The 17,131-nt window shown below is 42.5% G+C and overlaps 2 long non-coding RNA genes across 2 annotated transcripts in view; one reads left to right on the forward strand and one right to left on the reverse strand.

Annotated features, from left to right (window-relative positions):
- Positions 1-17,131, forward strand: part of LOC133108553 (uncharacterized) — a 179,645-nt gene that overhangs the window by 97,874 nt on the left and 64,640 nt on the right. The gene's annotated exons all lie outside the window — the stretch shown is intronic.
- Positions 16,973-17,131, reverse strand: part of LOC133107219 (uncharacterized) — a 6,151-nt gene continuing 5,992 nt past the window's right edge. Inside the window, exon 3 of the long non-coding RNA XR_009704581.1 lies at positions 16,973-17,131. This exon is cut by the window's right edge and continues 417 nt beyond it. This is a non-coding gene — a long non-coding RNA (uncharacterized LOC133107219).

The following is a 17,131-nucleotide window of genomic DNA, read 5'->3' on the forward strand; positions in this document are numbered from 1 at the left end:
GCACCCATAATCTTTCCTCTGATTGATGTTTGAGCCTTAAATGTTAATGTGCCTCATGATGCAATCAGCTTATGGCAGAACCCCTCTATATCACGAAAATGTGATTTAAAATGTGGAAAGATTGACAAAGCACATACTTTTAGAAGTGTCCCCTGGGAATTTACATAATATAGATAATCAGAAGGATTGGACGATGCCATTAATTCATTGATTTAATGATTAAAGCATTAAAACATTAAATTATATACAGCTGCAGTTGCATGTAATCATGTTGATGAAAGGGAAGCAATTATATTGAAATTATAGATGATGACCCATTTTTAATTATAAAACAACAGGATGATTTGGCTTAAAATACATTTGATTGCGATTCTGCTTAATTAGAAATAAACGCTAAATATAAAATATACACTGTAACAAAAAAACATGTTGTACAGTATATCACTTTAGTAAATTAACGCCTCAGCTACACACAAAAAATTCTGAGCACCACTACACCACATGAGACGGTCTGTTATGGGGAATACATTGTTGTTGGACTTTTTATAGACTGTATGACAGGCACAGGCAAGGACCAATGATAGCTGCTCACTAGTGTGCGGAATGTTTTTGGATTACCATGGCCAAAAACAACGGAAGACAAAACTGATCCGTGTTAATTCTCTATAATTCATTACACCTCAATTAGCATGCTGTGTGCTCTGCCCTCTCAGCGCTAGCGTACAGTTCCTGTGGAATTCAATTTCACTGCTGCTTCTACCCTCTGCTTTTTGGATAGAATTTCTTCAACTTTTCTGTGCTCTGGGAATTTATGGTAATTGCCGCAAGGTGACATGTTAGCCACCCCAATCTAAATCTCATTTAGCTACTTGTGTAAAACCTCTTTGCACACAAACAGTTGTGTTATTATCGTATGGTACTTGGCACTCTCCCATTTCCACCTTTTACTCCTAGGCAGTGACAGGGAAGAGCCCTGGTCTGAGATATCTATTATGTAAATATCATGGACTCCAGAATGTTTTAGCTGAGACAGGAATAACAGTTTCACATACCTTAATTAGGTCACTCCTCAAGTTACATTACTGAGAACAGTAGAATAGTACAGTGCAACTTCTATTTAGGGATATGCTTGTTATTTACAGAAACACTAGGTTTTTGCGTATTTTTGGTTGTTTGTAAGGGTAATGATTTATGTAGGGGCAGGGCCCTACATTATTGGCACTACAGTACAAATCACAAACTATAATAATAACTATTAATATAGTTTGTGGGGGTGTATACTATTTCCAAGGTGGGGGTGTATACTATTTCCAAGGTGGGGGTGTATACTATTTAATTGAACAATTTGGCGGCACGGATGGTGCAGTGAGTAGCACTGCCGCCTGACAGCAAGGAGGTCCTGGGTTCAAATCCCGGTCGGCCGGGGCCTCTCTGTGTGGCCTGTTCTCCCCGTGTCTGCGTGGGTTTCCTCTGGGTACTCTGGTTTCCTCCCACAGTCCAAAGACATGCAGGTTAGGCTGATTGGAGAGTCCAAATTGCCCATGGGTATGAGTGTGTGAGTGAATGGTGTGTGTGCCCTGCGATGGACTGGCGACCTGTCCAGGGTGTATTCCTGCCTTTCACCCAATGTATGCTGGGATAGGCTCCAGCCCCCCTGCAACCCTGTTCAGGATAAGTGGGTTAAGATAATGGATGGAATTTGTTATTTGGCTTCAACTACCAACTTTTGAGGTCATATTTATGTGCCTTAGCCACTATGCTACAGGCTGCCCCTTACAAATTGCCCATTCCTAATGGCAGTATGATTACATGTAAAACATGTAACGTTGTCATTAGATGAAGGCCGTTGCCATGATCAAGTTTCTCCCCTGCTTTCTCCCCGGCTTTCATCCAAGTGCGGGTCTTCCAGCAAAAATAAAAAAGGTTTCCTAAGGCTCTACAATCATTTGTTTTCACAACTTTGTCAACATCAGCTTGGTAACACAATTATGGAAACATATTTTATGCACCGCTGCAGAGATTTGTGGTGGAAACAAAAGATGAGTTATTGCATTTTCTCATAGTCCTGTTTATTTGGTTCTTTTTTGTGAGAGATTACCCACAATAAATTCATGAACATATTTATTTTTATGAGAATGATGTTTTCTATAAAATATTATCATAGTAGAGACCATTTTATTTCTCCTGTAAAGTTAAAGGTTATGAAATAGATTCTCATCTTTCAGAAGTGTTCTCCCTGTGTTCTCCTTGCTTTTATATTATTGCCTGCAGTAAACAGTGTAAACACTGCTTTGGCTGGAGTTAAATATGACCACAGGGATCAAATATATTTCCCTTCTAGTTCAGTGGAACGAGAACGACGTGATATTGGGCAGGCTGCTTTTTAAAGATTTAGTGACATTATGGATGGTGTTCTTACTGTGTTGCAGGCTGGTCGAATTATTGATCTAGTCTCAGTGGTACAGTATTAAAATGATGTTAGGTTGGCATTGCGATTGGTAGACTGATCGGTTCAATTTCACTGTCATTAGAATGGCATGATGTTGGCCGCACCGCTTCACTAAGTTTTAGTGCGATTGGAACGGCATGTTGTCAGGCCGACAGCTTTTTAATGGTATTAGAATAGCAGGAGAATTGGATTGGTGTTTGGCAGAATGCTTGCTGGTGTTTTATTGGCATGAGGATGGCGTGGTGTTTGGCAGGCTGGCTGGGGTAGCAGGAACGCCGGAAACTGTGTCCTTCAGGTAGGTAGTGGTGTTTTCTCCCTCTTACACCTGCCCCAGCAGCTGCTGTGATTGTTTTGAAGGAGTTGCAGTGATAAATGATTCTCTCTTATCCAGCACGCAATATTGGATCTCTGTTGTCCTTCTGAGCCCATCACACCTGTTTCTTTACCAGTCTATTTCCTGCAGAAAATGCTGTGATTACTGCTCAACAAGAAAATGCAGACATTGTTTATTCTGGCTCAGGTCAGCTCTTCACTGGAATGCTTAAGGTTTATTTCACAAATCCGTGGGAGGTATACATACAGTATCTGCATAGTTTGGGATTTTGCTGGTTTTATATATTTTTCTGTACCATGTGAATGCATTTGTTCAGACTTTTCGGAGTTGCTGCTCCCCCTGTCCATTTCTCAGAGGACTCTTTCTCCCGTCTCTCCTCACAGACACACAATTATCCCTTTTCTTCAGTGTGAAATACCAGTCCCACTGCTGGCGCATGGCCATGCTTTGTGCGTTTGGGAGAAAGTGAAGCTTGTGTTGTGATGTCTTGTTGTCCGCTCTCTCTCTCTGAGGCATGTTATCTGAAGGTCAAATATTCCTCAGGGGAGCTGAAGGTGTTTCTACAGCAAACTGACGAAGGCTGACTCTACAGTACACAGAACAAATCCAGATACAATATCAGCTTCCTAAGTCTGTATGAATCAAGGTGAAATAGTTTAGTTTGTTCTGTAAAATGCCAGAGAGCCTGGGTGGCGCTGTCTTCTTTGGCCTCTCCATCTGTGGTTTATACATACCGCAACCTGGAGCACGTATTTGCTTTTCATCCAAACACGCAAGGCCTCTTAACTGTTTATTCAGATTGCGTTGAGCCTTGCATCTCATATCTCATTATTCTCCTGTAAATAAACGACTTAGATGCAGTGGTAATTTCTAATGCCACCCAGGGAATACAGTTGGCCCTTCTGTGATGGATATGAGATTGAGTTGAATGCTTAGGCTGTTTCTTGATCCCTGTAACTGTGGTTCCTCTGAACTGTATGTTATGGATCGCGCTGCTTAGGTCCCTGCAGCTGCATCAGGGAGTATTTTTGTGCATAGTGTTTTCTCTCTCTGTTTACTCTCAGACTGTGTTATCTTGAATGATGCTCACTTCTATGCTGAGTAACTTAATAGGATACATTTCCATATAACAGATATGCATTAGAAAGGGGTTTAAATAAGACCATTGCATTGGGAACATTTGAATGTATTTGAGCTTTTGCTTGGAGTCTGAAAATGGGGTCACATTTGCACCATGAGAAGGGGACTGTAGACCCCCCCACCCCCACTCCCTACCACCTATTTGGTTGCACCCGGGCTACAAAAAAAGAACAACGACAAACCTTTCCCCCATAAGTAAGATTTAGAATGGGTATGACCATGGGAGATATCCCGGAAATAACTGACCCAAGAATAGAGGTATGTGCCCATTTCGACCTGTTGGGAAATCTCTTTTAGTAGGTTAAGATGATGCTATAACGAAAGAATGTATAAGGATGAGTTCAGCCCATCTCAGCTGATAATATCCCTACTTTATTTGCATACAGGGTTGTGTGAAGATCTAAATCTTTCTCTTTATCTCCAACTGGTCTCCAAAACTCCAGTTGTAATTATAATGGGTACATAACAATATTTTAATCAAACCAGAAAATCCTTTGTTTTGATCATTGATAGCTGAATGCAGTCAAGCACAGGTTTGTTCATTAAATGTGGTTGTGGTGCTCACTGATCCCAGAATATCCACATCTAAATCTGCTGCATTGTGTGCTTATAGCGGCTCTTTTGTCAAAGGCATTTACTGGATCAGGGAGTTGCAAATGGAAGTCAGGGTAAATGGGACGGGCTGCCGTCTGGTGATGGCACTTCTGAAGCAAAACCCAAGTGATATTAAAGTGGAGTCATATGAACTGCCAGCAGAAAAGCATTGAAACCCTTTCAGTGCTTTCCGCGATTGCAAAGTGCTAAATGCATTAAAGGAAGAGTATTGGAGCAAAGCTGGAAATATGTTCCACAGAATTGGCAATGATGTGATTAACCTCTATTTGTAATGGCATTCTCACACTGCAGTTCCTTTAATTCCCTCTATAAAGATCGGTTCACCAGTTGCAATTTGAATAATTTTTCATGCTTTTTTACCACTGATAGACTATTGAATTTCTTTGATTCATTCATTAAAAACGGTACTTGAAAAGCAACATGTGTCAACAAAGGCGTTAAAATATTTGAGAGCATTTTTTCAAATGAAAAACAGTAAAATTCAAATTATGGTGTGCACAAATGAACTTTAAGTTGTTTGCTTCACCAGCCTGCTTTATGTGTGGGAATGATGCAACTGTAGCATACTTGCTTTTTCCTCCAATTTGTTCTAGCCACTTTGCTCCTGTAGTCAGAGTATGGGTGGTGTATGGGGGACAATGGGTCGAGCAAGGCTATTTCAATCTGCGCTAATGTTGCTTCTGTAGTACTCTCGGGTCTGTAGGGTGTAAATAGCAGCTGCGTTAGAGGTGTGCATGCGCTTTTTATTCGTGGTGCTCCTCTCATTGACCTGGGTGGCTTTGCAGTGACACGCTCCACCAGCACAACTGGAATTCCACAATTTGAGAGAAAAAAGAATTCAAGAATTCATTTTGTTCCACAAAATGAAGAATAGCTATATTGAACGGCTGATTCCCGCCCAGGGCCAGACCACTTGTATGAGAATATGACATGACAGATTTAGTGAGGAAAAAAACACAGTGGTTTCATTATAAAAAGGACTGGAATTGTCACTATATTGTTAGAAGATACCTGTACACAAGTGAAATTATCAACATGATTTGCAAGCAGAGAGAAAGAGCAACTCTTTTGGATATGTTTTGGGAGTGCCAGATGATCTTCTAGAAAGTTAGTGTCACCAATATTGGCTAGAAGATTTATGCAGGTGTATTCATTGCCAGTAATTTCAAACAAAAAAGCTCACAACAAGGACTTGCAACACAGCAATGCTTTTTGTTGTATTGCTATGTGGAAAATCATCACGATGACCACTTAAGAAAAGATTCATATTTAGTCAAAATTACAAAAGTGAGTTAAACCCATATGCTGTGTTGTATGAGTTAGTTAAGGGGTAGATACTAATTTGCCCTCTTATGTTCGAAATACAGCTGCATTTGAAGCGATAGCAAAGCTGGAACAAGCGCCCTTCAGGCCTGAATTAGCTCCATGCGTTTCTGGTCTCTCTCATGGCACTCAGAGATGTATTGTGTTTATGCTGTAATTTCAGCAAATAAAGATTGAGTTCACATTCAGTCTGGTGTAGGGAAAATACTCAATGCCATGTCAGTTGCTCAATTTCCTCAGGTCCCTTAGTAATCCGTCTTGCCCCCTTTAATTATCTGCCTCTTCTCTTCTGCATATATCTATCAATGACGTGTTGGGGCTGAATTTGCTGACCTTTCCCCCAGTCTTCTTTGACCAGAGAACATAACCACTGTGATGTAGAGTTCCCCTTGGACAGAGAACAGTGCAGGCTTTAATAAGTGTCCTGATTGGACAGGGAATAGTAGAGGTTTATAGACCTGTCTCCTGCACATGTTCTACCTATCCTCTGCAGCTGAATTATGCCCGGTCTGTGGAGCTCCTGCCCTGGCTGAGTGCCACAGGGAGAGGTGTTTTTAAGGCTCTGCCCAGCTCTACAGGAGGCTGCTGAGTGTGGCTGTAGGCCGGATCATTGGCTCATCACATGATGACGGCATTGGGACCCTTCATGCTGTGGTGTTAGGAGGCAGAGAGTGTCTGAGTAATGGTGTTAACACTGCTGCTGTTCTGTAAGCTGAACAGCTGAAAGACTGAAGGTACTATAACAAGTCTGAACCCTTGTTATGTAGGATTTCCAGTAGCGTGCACACGTTCTTTGTCAGTTGGCAATGGCAGGCAAAGACAGGAGTCCATGGAGAGTAATGAAGTTCCCTTTATTGTAGAATGGATTCTGCATCTTCAACTGTTCAACCGCTGTTTCGATAGAAATACTCAAGATACAACTTGAGAAAGACAAATAACCCGCGAGAGCACTTCGCTAGCACCGGTTACTGGGTGAAACACACACAGCCGATAATTATCATTTTGTAGAAATCTGTCTCAGAGTTTCCCCAAAGTTTACCTAATGGCTCCGACATGGACTTCAACAACCGAGTACACGAACAACCACGCCTCGCTTTTCGCAGGCCAGGGTTTTATACCCAAATGTATCACTTCATGCAGTTCTCACTTAGGTCAGCTCTGGACTGCCTAAACAAAATCAGGAATGACAGTGTGTTCGCTAGCGCCCCCATGTGCATCTCGCCCTACACAGCACAATGTACCGCGAACATAAATCTGTCACAGTCCTCTGATTTAGTCTTTAATCTTTATCTTTAATCTTTAATCTGGAAAGCCAACAATTTCCATCTCACCATTGATAATATCAAAATCTCTGTCCTTGGCCAGTCATGCAATTTTGGAGTTGTATGTGATAATCATCTGACATTGGAAACGCACATAAAGAGCAACACTTCCTTTTATCAAGGCTTAAGCCTCTTCTTCCTCTGCCTGCTGCTGAGAGGCTGGTACATGCCTTTGGCACCTGCAGGATAGATCACTGGAATGCCCCTTCCTCTGGGTTACCTGCTTTTAAAGTCCCTGAAGTTTCAGTTTGTGCAAAACTGCGCTGCTGGTGTTCTGACACTCCTATCAGCACACAGACACATCGCCCCTGTGCTCTTTAGACTATGTTTGCTCAGGCATTGACTTCAAAAGGCCGATTCTTACATAAAGAGCAGCCCATGGTACAGCTCCTAGTCAGCTTTGTGATCTGATTGAGGCCTGCACAGACACCCACTCTCTCTCCGCTCTGTGAGCTCCAGATCCCTCCAGCAGCCTCATGCAGACCGGAGCCCATGAAAGAGCCTTCTGCTGCAGCTCCCGCAGACCCTGAGACGTTCTGCTACTCTTGAGTGTAGGGTTTTACTTAAGACTCTTCTGTTTGAACAAGAGTTTCACTTGTATTGTGTATGCCATGGCTGCATTTGTTTTGCCATTGTTGTTTGTGTACAGTATGAGAGAGAGGAAGAAAGAGAGAGAGAGAGAGAGTGTTGGTCCACATCCCCCACCTATGGAGCGATATTGAGCTGCCTGTCAGGGTTGTCTCTTTAAGTCAGTTCTGAGGTCGTCACAAAGACGCACACATACATCTACACATAGGCTCACACACACATGCATGCACTCACATGCACACACACACACACACACACACACACACACATTCACACACAAATGCACGCAGATGGCAGAAATCTAGTGTTCTGTTGCGATAATTTCTCACTGCCTGTCAACCTTAGCAACGGTTAGCAAATACATTTAACATTTCCATTTTTACAGCAGGGTTCTTACTCTGTTGATTTATGAAAAGAACATCTATCACCATTTCTGTATAAATAGCTGTGGGTTGTGTGTTAGTGCGTATATGATGAAGTATAATTTAGCATTATGAAACGGGAACCAGTGGTATATTGTGAATATTGGCACAGCTAGCGGGGTGGTTAGGCACGATGCGAAGTGGAGTTGCTCTGACACAGGAGACACAGGAGAACAGAAGCCATGGTGACTGACAGTTGAGGCTGGGCACTCAAGAGATAAATCTTAGAATATGCTTATACTGCAAATGTTAGATGTTGTTGACATATTTTTATTTCAATGGGCACAGGGAACAGATTCAGAATGCATATTGACTGCTTTCTTTTGACAGCTTTGATATTTAGGTAATGTAATGCGTTCCTTTGACAGCTATTGCAAAGCAAAATGCCAAAAGGATTGGGGGGGTGGGATTATAATGCTTAGCATATTTCTGGGAGATCTTATTTCCCAAAGTTCTAAGAGGGGGTGACAATGAAATCGATATCTGCCGCCCTGCAAAACAGCTATATTGATCAATAATATCTCTTTAATACTTCTTCAATAAACTTGGATTCAGCTGTGTCTTTCAAGAAAATAAAAAAACTTTGCGCCAAGTGAAGGTGTTCAGCATGTGTTAGACAGAACACATGCTGTGTTGGTAGAACTTCCAGTTCATGCACGTTGGAGTTCATATGCAAGCCAACTGGCCTGGCATTCTGTGCTGTGTGTTCGGTTACCTGGGAGACCTGCGTAATATGTGGGGGCAGATCCCACAGGGAGCAGCTCTGTGGGTTCTGACAGTCTGAAAGAGGAGTGTGATCCGTCTGTTACCATCCTCTTCCTCTTCCTCTTCTCAATGCCTGTAGTACTGAGAGACATGTTGTGGGCACTTTCTGCACCAACACCTAAAGCAGGACCAGCCTCCTCACACCAGTTCCAAATCCTGCTCCTACTTTATCCAAATCTTTACCTTTTTCACCATGTGTCTTTCCTGTTCACACAAGATTCAGATGTTAAAGCTGCTCCCAAATGATCCATCAGTTGTATCTTTCAAATATAAATTCACCATGCAGAGATTTCTCTAGAGAATACTGAACCCACACAGCACAGCCTGCTCTAGCCGGTCCCCTTAGCAGCACTGTGCTGTTCAGTAGGTCCTCCAGTCTGTGACCTCAGATTCCCCCCACGTCCCCCCCGTCCCTGCCCTTTTCAATCTGGACCAGGCTCCACAGGAGAACACCTTTATAGATGCTAAAATGAGATTGAAGCGGTATATTGCCTCGGACTGGCAAGCTCTCTCACATATAAAACACGGGCCCATTTGTCAGATATGGCAGTGATAGTTAAGTTAGTTCTATGCTGGCAATAGTAGGCATGGCTCCCTAAAGAGGGGAGAGTGGTGTAGCCAAGAGCCACTGGACCAAACTGTGTGTTTGCTTGGTTTGATCTCCCCATTAGTTACAGATTTTCATATTCAGTGCATAAAATTGACAAAACTGTGGGTGTTATTGGAGTGGGGTAACAATATTGCTAGGAGGCAGTGTGGAGGCCTTGGGAATGTAGCCTTGGTGAGTTGTGGAAGGGACTCTGTGGTCGCACCCACACTGTAAGTGAAGCACTTTAATGTTAACTTCGAGAGGTAATGAGCCGGAAACATGCGTAATGGGGAAAATATGACTCATCCGAGTTTGGGTGAAGTCATTCACTAATTAAAAGTGTTTGTTGTGTACAGCGGAACTACCACATTTCAATTTAGCCGTTTGTTGTGATTTGGTAATTTGACACGGTGCTGTACTGCCCGTGACTGAGATTAACATGGGATGTGATGGCTAATGCTGAGTATCTGATGATATGAAGTAAACGGGTCACATTGTATCACATCAGCCTTATTGTTCACATCCTTCCCCTTCGCTTTGCCAGATAATACATGTACCGACAGTCTTCTCCTCTGGGAACAGCCAGCTGCAGGTTAATGGATTATACTATACGTACCATGACTGTGAGAGTGACAGCAAGCAGTCCTTGTTTATGCACCTTGATAAAAAGGAATTTCTGTGAGTCAGATATACAGTAAAAACTATTGAACAACAGCAAATAAAACAACAGTATTTGATTTACAGATCTAACCTGTTAAGAGAGGGGAGTGGCTCATGGGTGTTTGTTTTCATTGACAAGGTTTCTCCAACCACTCATGGGTATTAGATTTCCCATGATGCCGTTCTCCTGTTTGACAGCCACCACTTAAGCCAATATTTATTCTGTCAGCGAGCAGCATCTCTGCCACCAGTGCCCTGATGTATTGCAATAAACATCCTTACATGCACCTCTAAAATAAGGGATGCAGTGTAAACACACAATGCGACTGCAAGCATTTTAACTGTGGTAGCTCTGTTCCTGTTTCTCTGTTCAGGCATTGTATTGATTTTCCTCAGGCCTGCTCTATGAAATCTGCAAGGTTTTTCTCATATTTGATTGAATTTGATTTATTCTTTTGAGAAGCCTTTTGAAATTTATACAAGTAGCTTTTTTCAGTCTCTTCATTGAATGATCAGTGAAACTGCTGTAACTGACATTGTGTATTTAAAGCATTTTAAAAAGCAAATTTTCTTATGTGCAACATTAGAAGACGAGCAGAGGAAAGCCATACAGAATTGCCATTTCTGGCTATTATGGCTGAGCTCACAAAACATTATTTTCTTTATTATGTGTAATTTCTAAATCACTGTTAAGGGAACAAATATATGAGAGCCAATGTCTGGCTGGAATTAATTGACGGTAATATAATGGCAATCTGTCTATACCATGCCTGGGTGCACATAATGGCTCACATTGTTATTATATATCATGCATAATATACCCTCATAATTTGCAGAGAGATGCATTCTACTGTACATGTTAATGATAAGGGGGAAATGCTGTAATTCACTGTAGTTTCTGTTGTATGGAGTGCTGTAATGTAGCCTACTGACAGGGTTTGTGGATGAGGGATGGTTTGTTTATGATACAAAACGACCACAAATTCAGGTATTATAAACAATTTAAGTAAGTTATGCACACACACATAGTTAAGTAAGTTACCATTTCTCTGTTGGTGATTTTGGTGGTTATATAAAGACAATGGAAGTTTGATAGCAATAGACTTCTGGCCTTGAATGTTAAATGTAAGACATGTAACTGAAATTAGCCTTGAAGCAGCTTCTCACCCCCCCCTCTCACCTGTCCCTCGGGGGGGAATAACAGACAGATGTTATTACGTCAAACTTTTAAATGTTTTTCAGTGATGGTCTATATTTTCAGACAGTAAGTCCCAATGTACTCGTGCAAAGAATAATATGGCAGGCCTTATGATTGTTACACAGGCAGTTAATTTCTGATGGCGAAAGTATAATTACTGTTTTCCCGCTGATCTATTCTCCTGCCTATGCCGATACACTTTAATAATGTCAAGGCAACTATTGAAGTTCATATTATATGCTCTGACTGGTGCGATGTACTCTGCACAGTAGTGCACCAGTCAGACAGGGAGACCATGATCCTGTTCTGACTGAAGTATTATGTCTAAAGCTGTTAAAGCACACAGCACACCTCTCTAATACCAACAGAACAGCATAGCACAGCCCCCACACAGTACAGCACCTAAGGTCTAAATGTCATATCATATATATTTTTCTTCCTTCTCAAACTCTTGTAACTTCTGTGCTGTAATGGTGTGTCTTGGCCAGGTCTCCCTTGAAGGAAAGATTATCCATCTCAAGGGGATTTCCTGGCTAAATAAAGGTCAAATTAAAAATAAATAAATACAATATACGTACCAGCACCTGGCTAGAAGCTTTCAATGAAAACATAACGGGCGAAGGTTTTATGAAGTGAAATTACTGTGCACAAGTAACAAGAGGCAGAATAGGTGAGTCCCTTCTCCTGAAAGGAAGCCACACTGCAAAAAACTAAAATGAACAAGCATTTTAGTCCTCTCTGTGCGGAGTTTGCATGTTCTCCCCGCGTCTGCGTGGGTTTCCTCCAGGTACTCCGGTTTCCTCCCACAGTCCAAAGACATGCATGTTAGGCTGATTGGAGAGTCTAAATTGCCCGTAGGCATGAGTGTGTGAGTGAATGGTGCTTGTGCCCTGCGATGGACTGGCGACCTGTCCAGGGTGTATTCCTGCCTTTCGCCCAATGTATGCTGGGATAGGCTCCAGCCCCCCTGCGACCCTGATCAGGATAAGCAGGTTCAGATAATGGATGGATGGATGGAGTTTTTAACCTAAAAAGAGGATGAGGATGAAGAGGATGAAGAGGATGAAACGAGACCAAGACAGATTTCAGATAAAATGGTCCGAGACCTGGTGAGAAATACACTGCAAAAGAGGCGCAAAAAAGAGAAGCAGGCACAGGTCTAGTTTTTCACAGAACAACAATACAACATACTTTCAGCAACAAAGAGCTACGTGGCAGAGTTGCCAGAAAGAACGGCCTCAACACAAAATTAAGCACCTGAGGTATGAAAAAGTTAACATTGAGATTCCGAAGCCTTTTGGAACAATGTGCTTTGGACTGACGAAACCAAAATGTTTTGTCAAAGGTATCTTTTGGATGAAAAATGGTGAAGCCTTTGTCGAGAAGAACACATTGGCAACTGTTAAGCATGAAGGTCAGGCACAGGAGAAATTGTGCGAGTGAAAGGAAGAATGGTTTCCAGAAAATATCAAGAAATTCTAGAGTTATGTTTGAAGGTCAGTCTAGACATTGAAGTTGAAGAGAGGTTGGGCAATGATCAAGCAAGACAATGATCCAAAGCATACCTCAAAATCAACCATAAAGTACCTCTCCAGGAAGGAAGGATGAAGGTTTTGGAATGGCCACCACAGTCCTCAGACGTGAATATAATTGAAAATCTGTGGAGAAATCTCACACATGCCATATATACAACGAGGCCGAAGATTATTTCTGAGCTAGAGATGATCTGCCAGGAAGAATAGGGGAAAAATTGAAAGTGCCTTAGCTAGCTACAGGAAGCGTTATAGTTGCCCGAGGAGGAGTTACAAAGTACTAACTGTCAGGGTTCTTTTGTACAGGGCCTTTTTCCTTTTCTGTAAAAAATTTAAATAAAAAGCAATCTTGCTTTAAAATTTGGCTTTTTGACCTGGAGTGTCCAAATATTTGCACACTACTGTGCATGAGACTCATTTTCTGCCAACTGGCGAATACAGTAATAGTCTGCGCTAATGGGAAGAAAATGATATTTTCTCCAGTTGCTGATGTCAAATGAAGATGATATTATTCTTCCAATTAAGAGCAAAACTAAACCAAAGCTGCATTAAACTGTGCCCTGCTTGACCTGAGGTTGTCGAAACTAATTACTGGTCCGAGTTGTTTTCAGAAAAAAAGGAGATGAAATGCAGGGGGTGAAAGGGCCTGTCTTCATGTGTTGGTGCTTTAGGGTATTTTATTGTGGTGGCTGGTGAGGCCTGGTCCTACATGACGATGGTAATGGTGACATTACGAGCTTAGCCCATGGTGGCTTATCTGTCCTGCAGTTCCTACAGGCGTAGCAGCGATATTGATCTCCTCTCAGAAAGGCTTATTAAAAAGCACACTTGGTTATGGGTGAGCGTTGAACAGATAAGATGTCAGGAGTTTGATTTGGAGAAAACCGCGTGGAGCATTGGCAGATCAGTCATCGGGCCCTCAGAGTTTCACAGCTCTGCCGTCCAGTAGCTTCCGTTAGCGTCGCAGACGTGAGCGAGCGGATCACACCTCCCGATATTTCCTGGGTAATTATCACACCCCATTCTCGCCCCTCTCTCCCCACGCCTCACGTCTAATGTGTCTCCTGCTGGTGGTTTTCTCACAGTGAAGCTTAATTAGGTGGCCTGGAACAGTCCTGCTCTTGTGTTAAGCAAGTAGCACTGAAGCCGGTCACAGAAAATGCCTGCATTAGCAGCAAAACTGTTACTGTAATGGCCTGGCTGGATGTATGTGTCCTCTCTCTCTCACATGCACACACACACGCACACACAAACATATGCCCACACACACACAGACACACACACGCATGCCCACACACACACATACACACACACACACACACACAAGCATGTATGCATACACACACACAAACACACACACACCCACACACTCATTCACAAGCAAGTATGCACACACACACATTCACGCATGCACACACACACACAAACACACACGCAGGCAGGCACACAAACACACACAAATGCACAGATTCACTGTACACTAATTAAAGTCTAGCAATGCAGGTGTACACCTATTGAATTCTCACCATAGAAGAAGACATGAGAGTCTGTGCTATGCTCCATCAGCAAGGTTACAGCAACTTGTGCCAGTGTTTCTCGTGCAGTTTGGGGAGCTGGCCAATGCATTATTTATGAGCATTTGACATTTGACTTTGCGTCGTCTCATTTGTTTGACATACAGTACAGTACCGGAGCAGTAATGAGGGAGGGTGAGAGAGATCAGGGTTGTGTTGTTATTCTGGGCCCCGCTATCCCACAGGGCACTGCACTGACTCTGGAACAGTGTCTCAGGAGCTGCTAGTCTCCCCTAAATGCTTTGTTTCTAGTGCTAGTGACATCCTGCATGTCCTCAAAAATCAAATTTATGAAAATGATGCACACACAGTATATCCCTTTCATATATACATATAGGTATGGGTGTTTAATAGATGATTAATCTTGATGATTAAAATGAGAAGGATCATAGGAGAATCTCAGATTCATTGTCTTTATGGTTTTATGAGGTTTTTAAATAGATTTACCGTCTGATTACATTCATACCTTCTGCTATGCAACGCTGCACCCTACCTTGAAAAGCCCCAGCGGTGAAAGATGGAGAGAAGATTGATGTGAGATGTGTGTGTGTGATTGCATTATCCTTCACCCTCTTGAGCAATATGAAGAGTGTCAAAATACTGGATGAAAGACGTCCATGGTTTCATTCATTCTACTGCAGGGTCCCCACAGGTAAAAGTGGTTGTGTAGTAAGTATTTTATGTCTCATACATTAGCTGCATTTAGCTAAATATTTTGCTTACATATGTGTCTTTCCGTGTGTGTGTCCTTGGGTGTATGTGTGTGTGTGTGTCTTGTGTCAGTGTGTATGTGTGGTCCTCTGTGGGGAGCCTTTGGGGGCGGGGGGTACAGTCTATTTAATACATTTTTAATGAATCTAATAGATGGTAGTCTGTGTTCTCTCTGTGGGGAGCATGTCTGGCCTTGATCTGCTGTTTTTCAGAGGCTAGCATTGCTTCTGCACTGGCTAATATTGCTTATGCGCATGCACATTTCCATGACCTTTGAGAACCAGGCTTTGTTTTGGCATTTCCATACAAAATGTCTTATTTGTAAGTAAGAGGCAAATGTTTGACTTTGAAATTTAAACTCTCAAAAGTAAAGTGAAAGCAAACGTAGTTATTACTCCAAAGGGCCATAATGAAGAGGGCCCGCCACATGTGATTGTTAAAATCCCAGTCTGTGGTGAAGAGGAATGAATGTGTCTGGAAGGCCTCAGGAGAAGATAAGGCCGGTTTCTGCTTTGGTTGGATGAGTTCCATCACAGACATGGAGAAATTGAGGTCTATCTGAATTTGCAGTACAGCTGGAGATATTGCAGGCGCGTATGCCTGTACTTCGCTCTGTGAATAATATTAACTTAAGAGCGCTGTGTGTTTCTATATCACCTGTACGCTCCCCATGCCATACTTGTGTTCCCTTGTGTCTTTGTCCTGTTTGAATTATTCATTCCTATCTGACTGGAGCAAGGACTGAAACGGCGTGTTCTTAAGATGAAGAAATACATTACTGTACATTCTGGTCAGGCTGAAGGTGTCATTCAAAGTGGGGGGTTATGATTGTATGCATTTTCTGACAGGTTCTCTCTAAAGATGAACGCCCGGCCTGTTGAAATGTCTAAGGTGCAGGATGCTAGGCTGCAGTGAGGTGATTTATGCGGTGATTTATGTGCCGTCTTACCCGCTATGGACAGGGCCTGCTGCTGTGTGCGACCTTCACTTCAGATGCACTCTGAACAACAGTGGCAGGTGACGGGTTCGATAGGGCCCTGTACGTATTCACACAGTGCATCAAGCTCTCAGACAGACAGGGAAGAACTGGGTCCTGAATGTGGGCTTTTCCCTGCATCCCTCATCCTGTTAGGAACGGTGGTGTAGCCTCAGCCTCCCTGCGCAGGGAGGAAGAACCACAGGGCAACAGCAAGGCCAGGGATAGCTGCTCTCATAGTTCCACATCCTGGTGTTTACAGTTCAAATAAGAAAATATGTTGTGGAGGAAATATAATAAAATAAAAGTCAGTTTATGTGTGTGTGAGTGAGAGAGAAAATTTGTATGAATGTGTGTGAATGTGTGTGTGACTGCGAGTGTGTGTGTTACTCCACTCTGCAGAGATTATCCTTTGTGTGAACACAACCTGTCTCTGAAAGGGCAGAATCTTCCAGTGTGATAATAAAGAGTCCATAAGAGTGGGATGCTGGGACTGCGATTTGTACTCTAATTAGGGAGTTTAATGTTTCCTCTTCATCTGCGGCTCTGTAATTGTCCTCTCCCTGCAGCAGGGCTGAGTCTCTGAGTGGCTGCAGATACTTACCTTTGTCTCTCTCACTGTCCTGTGGACAGCCAGTATGATGCAACGGCATTTAAAATGGCGGTAATCACATTGTCAATTAGTTACCTTCATGCTCGTTATATCTGTTATATTCATGACAAACGGCCACTGCTGGACTGTTGAGCACAGGAGGAAATTCATCTCTCAGACTGTTGTGTAAAGTTCCTTAGGCCTTTATTTGCCGCTGTAACATTGAAAGCAGATATAAATAGCGGAAATATATCAGGGGGTGTGTGCACCTGCTGACTGTGCATGCAGAGTCTCATAATGACACAGGACAAAAGTACATTAAAGACTATTTTAGGGTGCAG

The sequence above is a fragment of the Conger conger genome, chromosome 13 (assembly GCF_963514075.1).
Source record: "Conger conger chromosome 13, fConCon1.1, whole genome shotgun sequence".
Lineage (NCBI taxonomy): Eukaryota > Metazoa > Chordata > Actinopteri > Anguilliformes > Congridae > Conger > Conger conger.